The following is a 13316-nucleotide window of genomic DNA, read 5'->3' on the forward strand; positions in this document are numbered from 1 at the left end:
AATTATCTGGCCAAAGCATGGACCCCGCAGAGACTGAGAGATTGAAGCAAGCTATTTCGACACAGGGAGCTCGTGTGGGGCAGCACGAACAAGCCCTACAAAGTATCATGGAATCCCTCCACAACCTTAATACCGGTTTCACTCAACTCAGCGGCCGCTTGGACCAGTCTTTCACCCAGCTCAACACTCTGACGGCTCCAGCTCCTGCGCCACCGCCTCCAGCTCCTGAGATTCCAGTCATTCATCCCGGCCAACCCCGTGAACCATTCATCCCCACCCCTGTGAGGTATTCAGGTGATTCAGGGACATGCAGTCAGTTTCTTCACCAGTGCTCCATAGTTTTTGATCAGCAGCCTTTAACTTACTCCTCTGACAGAACTAGAGTAGCTTTCGTTATGAGTTTGTTATCGGGTAAAAGCAAGCTGCATGGGCGGTAGCCATAGCCAAGAGTAACCCAGCTATCTATAACTCCTTTCCTGTGTTTGAGACCGAGATGTATCGAGTTTTTGACCACCCGCTTCAGGGTAAGGAGGCTGGTAATCGGCTCCTTTTTTTACGCCAGGGTTCTGAGTCAGTCTCCACTTACTCAGTTGATTTCCGCATTCTCGCAGCAGAGAGCGGGTGGGATGAGACGGCTCTACAGATAGTGTTTTTTCCCATGGATTAAACGAGGAGTTAAAGGACGAGCTAGCTGCTCGAGATGAGACTTCGTCCCTTGAGGAGTTAATTTCTTTGGCCATTCGCTTAGATAATCGCCTCCGTGAGAGGCGTAGGGAGAGAACAGACAGGCAGAGATTCCCTCTCCCCTTTTCCCAACCCAAGTCACCATGTCCGCCTGGACAGTCTGCACCTCCTCACCAACGCCTGGAGCCTTTCTCCTACCGGGACCCACCCACCGTCTCCTCATCCCTAAGCCCAGAGGAGCCTATGCAGCTGGGGAGAATGAGGCTTTCACCTGCTGAACGGGAACGCCGTTTCCTCCAGAGGCTCTGCATATACTGTGGTCAGGCTGGCCACATTCGAGCCAACTGTTCCGCTCGGCCAAAAGAGCAGGCTCAGCAGCCGGGGGAGGGGCGCTGGTGAGCCATACTTCTGTCTCCCCTTCCCACGCTAATCGTCTCCAGTTAAAGGGTACGGTTTCTAGTTCTCAAGTTTCCCTTCCTCTCCAAGTCTTAGTTGATTCAGGGGCTGATGAAAATTGTATTGACTCTGACCTGGTTTTCCAGTCTAATCTCCCCTCAGAACTCCTTCCCGAGCCCAAGAACATTTTTTCCCTTGATGGTAGGCTTCTTGCCCGTGTAACTCACCGTACTGCCCCAGTGTCATTGTTACACTCAGGTAATCATCACGAGACCATTTCCCTGTATCTCATTCCCTCACCCCTTTCTCCGCTGGTGTTAGGTCTCCCCTGGCTTAAACTCCACAACCCACACATAGACTGGGCCACCTTATCCATCGTCAATTGGAGTTTGTTCTGCCACTCTCACTGTTTACATTCTGCCATACCCACCACTGTTACTTCAAAACCTGTTCCCCCCCGACCTGTTGACCTCACGTCAGTTCCCTCTGAGTATCATGACCTCCAGGAGGTTTTCAGCAAGGATCGTGCCCTGTCTCTACCACCTCATCGACCTTATGACTGTGGCATTGACTTGCTCCCCGGTGCTCCCTTGCCTTCGAGCAGACTTTATAATATCTCCAAGCCGGAGAGGGAGGCCATGGAGACCTATATCACTGACTCTGTTGCTACTGGTCTCATTCGCCCTTCTCGCTCTCCATTGGGGGCAGGGTTTTTTTTTGTTGACAAGAAGGATAAGACTCTACGCCCCTGTATTGATTTCAGGGGCTTGAATGACATTACTGTAAAGAATAAGTATCCTCTTCCGCTCATAGACTCAGCTTTTGGTTTCCTCAATCAAGCCACCATCTTCTCTAAGTTGGACCTCCGAAATGCCTACCACCTAGTTAGGATAAGGGAGGGAGACGAGTGGAAGACTGCGTTTAAGACGCCCCTGGGACATTTTGAATATTTAGTTATGCCTTTTGGGTTAACTAACGCCCCTGCTGTGTTTCAGACACTCATTAACGATGTCCTTCGTGATATGCTTAACAGATTTGTCTTTGTGTATCTTGATGATATCCTCATTTTCTCTCGTGACCCCCAAGAACATGTCCAACACATGAGGTTGGTGCTGCAGAGACTTCTGGAGAACAGACTTTATGTTAAGGCTGAGAAGTGTGCCTTTCATGTTTCCTCTGTTTCATTCCTGGGTTTTGTGGTGGAGAAGGGACAGGTCAGAGCCGACCCTGCCAAAGTCATGGCAGTGGCCGAATGGCCCACTCCTACAACGAGAAAGCAACTCCAAAGGTTTCTTGGTTTTGCCAACTTTTACCGCAGGTTTATTCGTGACTATAGTCGAGCAGCCGCCCCACTCACCAAGCTCACCTCAGTTAAAGTTCCCTTTGTGTGGTCATCTGAAGCTGAGGCTGCTTTTGCTATGTTGAAGTGTTTGTTTTCCTCTGCTCCTGTTTTATCTCACCCTGATTCTTCAGCCCCTTTCGTGGTCGAAGTGGATGCCTCCGACACTGGTGTAGGGGCAGTCCTCTCCCAGCGCTCAGCCTCCGACCAGAAGTTGCATCCCTGCGCCTTCTTTTCCCGCCGGCTCTCCCTGGCAGAAAGAAACTATGATGTGGGAAATCGGGAGCTTCTGGCAGTAGTCTTAGCCCTGCAGGAATGGAGGCACTGGCTTGAAGGCACAACTCATCCGTTTGTGGTATGGACGGACCACAGAAACTTAGCTTATCTCCGTTCTGCTCGCAGGCTCAACTCTCGCCAGGCTCGATGGGCACTTTTTCTGGGCCGGTTCAGCTTCACCCTCACCTATCGGCCAGGCTCACGGAACATCAAGGCAGATGCCCTGTCACGTCAGTTCGCTCCTCCGGTTGAGGAGCCATCCGCAGGAACCATTCTTCCATCCTCCTGTGTGGTGGGAGTAGCCAGGTGGGAGGTTGAGAGGGTGGTCCTGGAGGCACAAGAGGACCATCCAGCTCCAAGAAGTATGTCGCCGCCTGCTCCATCTGCACCCGCAGTAAGGCATCCCACCGCGCCCCTGCTGGTCTTCTCCGCCCTCTTCCCATTCCTCATCGGCCTTGGTCTCACATCGCCATGGACTTCGTGACGGGTCTTCCCCCATCGGAAGGAAATACAGTTATCCTGACGATTGTTGACCGCTTCTCCAAGGCCGTACACTTCGTTCCCCTACCTAAGTTACCTTCTGCTCTGGAGACTGCTACACTAATCACCCAGCATGTTTTTAGATTGCATGGCATTCCTCTGGACATTGTTTCTGACAGGGGTCCGCAATTTGCCTCTCGAGTCTGGAAGGCCTTTTGCCAGGCATTGGGGGCGTCGGCCAGTCTGTCATCAGGTTACCACCCGCAGACCAACGGCCAGACTGAGCGTGCGAATCAGGACCTGGAGGCAGCCCTTCGCTGTGTCTCTTCTCACCATCCAGTCTCCTGGGCCTCCCACCTGCCTTGGGTTGAATATGCCCACAACTCCCTGGTTTGCTCCGCCACAGGAATGTCTCCATTCATGGCTTCTGTTGGGTTCCAACCCCCTCTCTTCCCCGCCCAGGAGAGGGATGTGGCAGTCCCCTCAGTACAGGGGCATCTTCGGCGGGCCCGCAGAGTCTGGCATGAAGCTCGGGCAGCTCTCGTTCGCACTGCTGCTCGCAACCAGAGGCTTGCAGACCGCCATCGCACTCCAGCCCCGGACTACCAGCCCGGTCAGAAGGTCTGGCTGTCCTCCCGTGATCTGCCACTCCAGACTGACTCCCGCAAACTGGCACCCAGGTACATTGGCCCGTTTGTCATTGAACGGATTATTAACCCCGCTGTGGTTAGGCTCAAGCTGCCTGCTGCCTTGAATGTCCACCCATCATTTCATGTCTCACTTCTCAAACCAGTTTCCTCCAGTCCTCTGAGCCCTCCGGCCGAGCCCCCTCCTCCCCCCCCCGGAGTATTGACAATCATCCTGCTTTCACCGTCCAGCGCTTGTTGGATGTACGAAGGCGAGGCCGGGGGTTCCAGTACTTGGTGGATTGGGAGGGGTACGGACTAGAGGAGCGTCAATGGGTCTCCCGCTCCCTGATTTTGGACCCTGCTCTCCTTAGGGACTTTTATGAGAGGTACCCGGACAGGCCTGGTAGGACGCCAGGAGGCGTCCGTTGAGGGGGGAGTACTGTTATGATTCTGTTTAGTTGTATTTTTGTTGTGTGCTTTTGTGTGCTATTTCCTGTCTCACCACTCTCTTCTCTGTTTTCCTCTGCAGGGCTGGTGTGTGACAGGGAGTTGGCTGGCTCCTCCCAGTAGCAGACGAGGCACACCTGTTTCCACTCACCTCTTCACCTGTAGAGATAAAAGCCCGGTCCTCATGCCACTTCCCTGCCAGATAATTCCTCTGTGTTTCGACCCGCCGGTGTGTCTCGCTGCTCTCCTCGTTGTTTGGATTATTGTTTTGATTTTTGCCAGCCAACTTCCTGACTCCACTGCCGTATTTTTTGTTCTCTGCTTGAATAAAGCTTTTTGTTTATCGACCATCTCTCTCCAGTCTTTTGCTTTGGGGTCCAAAATCCTATAGGCCGTAACAAATGCAGAGTTTTCAATATCTAAGAGATAAGTTCGATCTGGAAAGGGGTGACCATTTTAGATACTTACAGGTGAGAGACTATTATATAAAAGAAATAAAAATGGATAAAAACACTAAACGAAATGGGGTAATTAAGGTCATGATTGAAGCATATGAAGGGAATAAAGGCAGGGTGATTTCAGCTCTATATCAAGCTCTGTTGGAGAGTAGGGGGAATTCAACTCTATATATAAAAGAAAAGTCGGAGAAAGAACTCGGGATTGATATGACAGAGGAAGAATGGTATAATGCAGGGGTGGGGAACCTCCGGCCCCCGGGCCGTATACGGCCCGCGAGACCATTTGGTATGGCCCTCGAGGTAATTTATAAACACGCAAAAAATTAAAGAAATCTAGACCGCAAAATAATTAAACAAGCGAGTACCTGTTTTTCCTGGCAACGGTCATGGTCCTTGAACACAACACGAGCCTAACGTGTCATCACGTGGGGTGCAGTTCTGACGGAGAGCACCAGAACGCCGCTCCGGGACTTCAAAAATGGCAGTAGGCCGCAGTTTTTGCGTGGCTGTGTCTTTAGCTGAAAGCCCAGTGGCGATCTGTTCATCTGTCATTCTGATCATACAGTCAATAACTTTGTTGTTATTAGCATCTGGTTAGCTAGCTATGCTAACGAATATAAGAAGCTTTTTCTCCAACCAGTGAGGTAAATGCACATCTTTATATGATCATTATAGTTATCAAAAAACAAGAGAATAAAGTAAACAGGTATAACATACTATATGACAGTAAACAAAAGTTGTTATTAATAAACAAGAATACAGTTTGAAAGGAGAGTGATTTGTAAAATATCCATAAAGAAAAAGTAAATCTGTTTACAGTTCTGTTTCATATGGGTGTTGAGAGATGTTTCCATAGATCTCTTCATTTTGCTCTCAAAGTGCACCAGATTGATGCTTTTAACGTCAACATTTATGAAAAAACCTTCCCGGACGACCCGGACAGGAGGTTAGGACCCCCCTCACTTAAATAATGTCCACATGGATAGGAAACTAAATACATTTGCACACATCTTGTGTCCATATCTTTCTGTTTGGTGGTCATGCCACACCGTGCACGTGCATGCACGCGCATGGCAAGATATCTGGATTAAGAGGTTGCTTTTTCTTTGCACAGCATGAAAGAAAGGCCAAATGAATGGGCTGTGATTTTTAAGCAGAGGTCAATAATTTGTACGGCCCTCGGAGGATGTTGAAAAAATTGAAATGGCCCTTGAGAGGAAAAAGGTTCCCCACCCCTGGTATAATGTATGTAGAGTGCAGCATTCAACTACTGGGTCAAGGGTATGGAGGGAATTTGGGTGGAAAAACATAATCAGATACTTCATAACCCCAAAGATAAAAGGGAGGTATGCCCCGGAACAGAACGCATGTTGGAGGCAATGCGGCGAGGTGGGGGCAGACCACACACACATCTTTTTTAAATGCCAAAAGATGAAGGGATACTGGGAGGAAGTGTGGAGAGTATTGAAGGGGATCTTAGGTTATGATGTTCCTAAGACCGGCCTGATGTTATACTTGGGGAATCTGGTGCAGGAAAACACACAGGGTGGGGACAGATACCTGATTAAGGTACTGCTGGCTGCCAGCAAGAAAACAATTACCAGAGCATGGTACAGAGCAGATCCACCTACAAAGGAGCAATAGCTGGGAGTAGTACAGGAAATATTTGATATGGAGAGATTCACACACATATTGAGGATCCAGGAAGGGAAATTTGAGTCCAAATGGGAAAAATGGGTTGAATATAAAAGAAAAATGAACGACACCACAAATTGAGAGTTGGAACCAGACCATGATGTTGCATTAAAATAGGATAGAAAGCTTCCATGTCACTGTTTGCTTGTTTTTATTATTATTTGTATTTTCTTTTACAGCATGACATGGGCCCTTTAAATGATAGTGAAGTCACGTTGTAATAACAATAACTCATCTCTCGAGTTTTCTTTTTGTGCTTTGCCAAACGCCTCTGTGTCAAGTGTCCTATTAGAGTTGCCGTATGTAGTTGTCCAACATGGCGGACCATCTTGCACATGCGCACTGCAGATAGGGCAGGGCGGCAGATCGGGTAGTGACACAGAGTACGCTGGGCTCGGTAGATTTCCAAGTATGCTGGACATTGGAACAGTACTTCGGCGGCACTCAATGACGTAGTATGCTTCAAATTGGGTTCTTTTATTTGGGGTTAAGTACATTGTCAGAATAAGTGAGAAATGGATTTAACTTCTGTTGGACAGCTATATGCCATACATTTTTGCATACATTCACAGTAAATATTTATTCAGTATGATAGCTGTCTAACAGAAGTTAAATTCATTTCTCACTTATTCTGACAATGTACTTTACCCCAAATAAAAGAACCCAATAAAAAGAGTTGTTATATAATAGTGAAGTCACGTTGTAATAACAATAACTAATCTCTCTCGTCCGTGCAGAGACAATTAATATTGTCGGGTTTTTTGAGTGTTCTTTTTCGGCTTTGCCAAACGCCACTGTGTCAAGTGTCCTATTAGAGTTGCCGTATGTAGTTGTCAAATATGGCGGACCGTCTTGCACATGCACATGTGCACTAGGTGGGGCTGGGTTCAGCCGGATAATATCCACATGTCTACCCTACTTTTATAATTTTCTAATCATAAATCTATCGATTAGATTTATGATAAATCTATCGATTAGATTTATGCAGTAGCGTGGCGTGGGAAACAAATTAGGGGAAGCCAATAATACGTCCTTTCTTTTGGGTCGGGGGGGTGTGGTGGTCAATATAATAACGTAACCAGATTTTACACACATTTGTATCATACAGATGCAGGACTTACACACGCCTGTTATCTAACCGACAGGTCCGCACGCACTCTCCAGTCCAAACTCTAATAAGCATTCATTCACAAACTACATCAGGAGACCTTTAACGTTTTACGTCCGATTCGCTCCTTTTTTCCTCGCTGTACACAGCTCCAGTTTGGGCATCGGCCTGTCATCAGATTGTATTTGTTGTTGCTGCTGTAGCCGAAGTTTAGTACAATTATCTTTGAGTAAATACTCCAAATCTTCACCCTCCATAATTGCACTTGCTTCAGTTGCTTGCTACTTTCTAACGGCGGTGAGAGTGGTGCAGTGACGCTATCTATCTTCTATCGATTAGAGTTATGATTCGAAAATTATAAAAATAATGTGCAACAACAGTAACCTTTCTGTTGGTCGCTTTTTAGCAGACCCTTCACGCGATGGCAGAGCGAACAGGTACAGGCAGGGCCCATAATGATAGCCCTATAGTTTAAATCTACTACCCACACATGAACATATGGAAATGGGTTACTATTTAAAAAAATAAATGTATTTATAAATGTATTTAGGAACCTATCCATGTGATTTTTAGTGGGGGTCGACCTCAAATCCTCTATGGGGGTCCAGGGGCATGCCCCCCCGGTAAGATTTTATTTTTTATTTTGGAGTTAAATGCATCAATCTGGTGCATTTTGAGGGGAAAATATAGAGACTAGATCTATGGAAACACCTATATTAAACAGAACTGTATACATTTCAATAATCATAAAATCATGGCCATAACCAATAACATACCATTTCCAATATGAAAAAAACACTGAAACTTGTTTATTAATTTATTTTTGGTTCATTTATAGTTGTGAGTGTGTCTGTGCTCCTGAATCAGCCTCTCCTGTCTCCCTCCTATCCCCCTGCTCCTCTTTGAGGCAGCAGCAAAGACTAGTTTTCTCTCAACAAGTTTTAAAAGTGTATCTTACCTTTTTTCACCTTAATATATGTTTACATAACTGGTGACCACACCGTTTGAGACCCACTGAGAACTTAGACTAAGTTAACTATCTAAACACTCAGAGAGTCCTTTACCTCACCTGAGCTGAGCTTATCCCGACCAATCAAGGGCTTTGATTTATGATCTGTATGACAGTGGCCATGTCGGCAGGCCACATCATGTGGACAGCCAGTCACCCTGTGTGAGGCAGGCCACTTAACAGGCCAGAAGGAGGCGAGATCAGTGAAAGGAAGCGAGGGATCATTGTCCACAAGTTAATCGATCGCAGATGGCGTCGTGGTCACAGACGAATAAAAAAAAAAAACTATAACAAAAAAAATTATTAAAAAATTATAAAAAAAACAAAACCTATTAAAGGGCGTCCTTTAATATACCTGGGCGGCCCGCCCAAGTATAGTCTATGTGTGGGAAACCCTGAGGGTAGACATGTGAATATTATCCGACTGAACACAACGTGCATTTATCTAACAGGTTCGTTTTCCACTGACCTTATTTCGAGCTATTTTCCAAAATCCTATGGAGAAATCCCACTGCTTTTTTGTCGAGGGAAACCGAGCGCAGCTTACTTCCAGGTTTTAGGACGCGTCACTGCAACACTAAGTTGATGCGATTTAATTGGATTGTGAGGCAAGGGAAGCCAGCCGCCTCTGGCTTCCCTTGGCATGGCCCTGACTAATCACAGGTTGGCAGGGGCATCACGTGAGCCTCATCTGATTGGTCAATCTCTCCAATTTTTTTCACCAAGGGAAGCCAATTTCAGCTAGCCTCCTCTCGCAGCAGAGAGTGCAATCTACTGTTTCACCATAACATCTAGAGGGGCGCTGTTTTACTCTTTGTAAAATACTCAATGAGAATGGGGGAGAGACGGGCCGGCAGCAACACACAACAAAGAATTTCCGAAACTAAACAAAGTGTTTTTATTTATTTATTAAAATTATAACTAACTATACGCCTCCAGGAGAAAACGCCACTGGATTTATGATAGACTTTTGAAACTACAAGAAGATAAGGAGGACTTTTACAAAAAAGTAATAGATATTTTTGTCCAGAAGGATAGGCAAATGGATATCATCTTCTTACTAAGAGAGAACAATTCAATATGTAAATGATAAAATTAAATTTTTTGGGTATCCTTTTGTTGAACTGTTTAAAATTAATCGAAGCATCAGACAAAAAAAGCTTACGAAAATAATATTATATTTTGATTTAGGTCAAAATATAATATTTGTAAACCTGAAGAGTCAGTGCCAGTGCCTCACCAGCCATGAACCACACTGCAGAAGCTTATATATAGACATCTAAGTTTTTTGTGCCCCACCACTTTTGTACATATAAAAACGCCACTGTGTACCAATAATACATATGACATATATTTTTTAAATGTCTCCAGTACCGATAAATAGACCGATAACGTCGGAGCTTAACGGTACCACGGTCTTTCAGCCCCGGGGCCCGTTTAATACCGGGGCTCGGTATCCATCCCTACAGATCGAGTAGTGACACTTCGTTTGGAGAAATTTCGAATGTGTAGACTCCGTCTTAAAATCCCCACAATGCTTTGCGCACGGACCAATTTCCCCAAATCTGTGGCGGAAAATGTATGGCGGGGCCTCTCATATGAAGCACACTTGCTAGCCTGTTCCACTCTTTGTTTTCCCAATGCCAGGAAGTAATCTTGCCTCGCTTCTGAAGCAAGACACTCGGAAGACATGTGCTACCAAGCAAGCGTACTCGAGATTGAGAAACACCCAGAGTGTATGAGCACAACCACAGCGGAATATTACTGCCAAAAGTCACGTGAGTGAATCACGTGACTTTTGGCAGTAATATTCCGCCGTGAGAAGAAAACATTTGTAAGGCATTTGTAAAACCTGTTTAGTTTGTTTGTGGAGTTATGGCAGGAAATTGGCTCCATAACTCACTAACTCACTTTGGGCGTAGAGATGTATGGAGCTAATTTCCTGCCATAACTCCACAAATAAACTAAACACGTTTTACAAATGCCTCATGATTCACTAACAAACACAATGTGGTTTGCAAATACAAAACACCATCTACAAACTAATGCATTTAGTTTTGCAAAGAAAAAACATATCTTTCAAACAAACACATACAATTTTTCTAATAAATCATGTTTCAGAGACACATTCAGTATAGGTTTTACAAGTACACAACTTTTTTTTACAAGTACAACACTTTTTTTTACAAGTACACAACTTGTTCTTTCAAAAGTTGTGTACTCGTTTTTTCTTTGCAAAACTAAATGCATGCATGCATCTAGTTTGTAGATGGTGTTTTGTATTTGCAAACCTGTTTAGTTTGTTTGTGGAGTTATGGCAGGACATTAGCTTCATAGTCAAGCCCTGCCTATTCAATCCATAAAAAATAAACTGTTGCATGCACCAACTGGCCCTGTCTGGCAAGATGTTGAAAAGTGGGAGATGTCCCTTTTTAAAAACTACATTTGAATGAAACTCTTCAGTTAATTCTTGGAAGTTTCCTCAAGTGACACCATGTGGTCTACATGTGTGACTTTAAAATGTATACAAATATCTGTACAGATTACCATTCAATTTAGTTCATATCTCCTCCCTCACCTCTGGAATTGTACCCACCTCCCTCAAACTGGCTGCAATCACTCCCTTCCAAGCGCTGCTGCTCCAACTGCACGCTCCTCATACTGCCACCTCTCTGCTTTCGCCCCTGTGGATGCTGTCCAGGTGGCTAAGCTGGTCTCTAAGGCCAAGCCCTCCACATGCTCTCTGGACCCCATGCCCACTGTCCTAGTAAAAAGGCAACATTACACACTGTTCTGCCCACCATCGTGGACATCATTAACTCCTCCCTGCTAACTGGCATCTACCCGACATCCTTCAAAACCGCCTCAGTCACCCCCATTCTGAAGAAACCCGGACTTGACCCAACTGACCTCAACAACTACCGGCCAATCTCCAACCTTCCCTTCCTTAGTAAAATCTTGGAAAGAGCAGTCGCCGACCAACTCCACCATCACATGTCCAACCATGAGCTCTATGAACCCTTTCAATCTGCCTACCGGACCCACCACAGCACCGAGACTGCCCTGATCAAAATCACCAATGACCCCCTCATCGCAGCTGACTCAGGCTCCATCACTACACTAATTCTCCTTAACCTCTCTGCAGCCTTTGACACCATCTCCCATAATATCCTCCTCACCCGCCTCTCTGAACTCCTTGGCCTCACTGACTCCGTCCTCTCCTTCCTCCACTCATACCTCTCGGACCGGACACAGTTTGTCACACACGCTGGCTGCAGCTCCCCCTGTGCCTCTGTCAACCATGGAGTCCCCCAAGGCTCGGTGTTCGGTCCCCTTCTATTCACAATATACATCCTTCCGATTGGTGATATCATCCGCAGCCATGGTCTCTGTTTCCACTCCTATGCCGACGAAACCCAACTGTACATCAGCACAAAACCTTCTGCCCATCTCCCCCCTCAGTCACTAATCAACTGCCTACACAAAATTAAAACCTGGATGACCACCAACCTACTCAAACTAAACAGTGATACAACTGAGCTCATGGTTGTGGCCCCCAAGGCACTGCTCGGGAAGGTTGGAGATCTGCTCCTCAACATCGACGGTTCCATCATCTCCCCATCCCCTCAGGTCCGCAACCTTGGTGTTGTCTTGGATTCAACCCTCTCATTTCAAAACCACATCAAATCCGTTTCAAAATCAGCCTTCTTCCACCTCAGAAATATTTCAAGACCCCGGCCATCACTGTCCGACTCTGTTGCTGAGAAGCTGATACATTGTTTCATTACCTCACGCCTGGACTATTGTAACGGACTCCTGTCCGGGGTTCCCAGCAAAACCCTGAACAGGCTCCAGTACATACAGAACTCAGCTGCCAGGGTTCTCACACGCACCAAGTCCTGGGAGCACATCACCCCCACTCTATTCAACCTCCACTGGCTCCCGGTCAATTCCCGCATCACCTACAAACTCCTCCTCCTCACCTACAAATCCCTCCATGCCCTCTCCCCTCAGTACCTCACAGATCTCCTCCACCCATACATACCGTCCCGCACCCTTCGATCCTCAGACTCCGGCCTGCTCTCCATTCCCCATTCACGCCTCCGTACCTTTGGGGACCGTGCCTTCAGTGTCGCTGCCCCCAGTCTCTGGAACTCCCTCCCTGCAGAAATCCGCAATGCCCCTTCTCTCAACATTTTCAAATCAACCCTTAAAACTCATCTCATCTGCCCCCTGTTTTATGTTTATGTTTTTTATGTCTTGTCCTTGTATGTTTCTTTGTAAAGTGACCTTGGGTTTATGAAAGGCGCTATATAAATTCAAGTTATTATTATTATTATTATTATCCTCAAAAAACCCGGTACTGACCCAGCCGATCTAAACCACTACAGGCCCATCTCCAACCTACCCTTCATTTCCAAGACCCTTGAGAGGGTGGTTGCCGCACAGCTTCAGTCCCATCTTGACACAAACAACCTCCATGAACCCTTCCAATCTGGTTTCCGCCAAAAACACAGTACAGCCCTGGTTCAGGAGTACACCCCCTCCCGCACCTTCCGCTCTTCGTCCGTAGGACTTCTCACCGTCCCAAGCTCTCGCCTCAAACCATGGCTGCTCGAGCTTTCAGCAGCTCGGCTCCCAGACTCTGGAACTCCCTGCCACCACACATCCGACAGTCTGATTCCATAACAACATTCAAAACCCAACCCAAAACCCACCTGTTCAAACTGGCATTTTCTTTTTAATCTATACCCTGTGTCCTTTTGGGTCATTTTGTAGTCAATTTCCTCTTGTT

Source organism: Pseudochaenichthys georgianus, chromosome 14, assembly GCF_902827115.2.
Source record: "Pseudochaenichthys georgianus chromosome 14, fPseGeo1.2, whole genome shotgun sequence".
Classification (NCBI taxonomy): Eukaryota; Metazoa; Chordata; class Actinopteri; order Perciformes; family Channichthyidae; genus Pseudochaenichthys; species Pseudochaenichthys georgianus.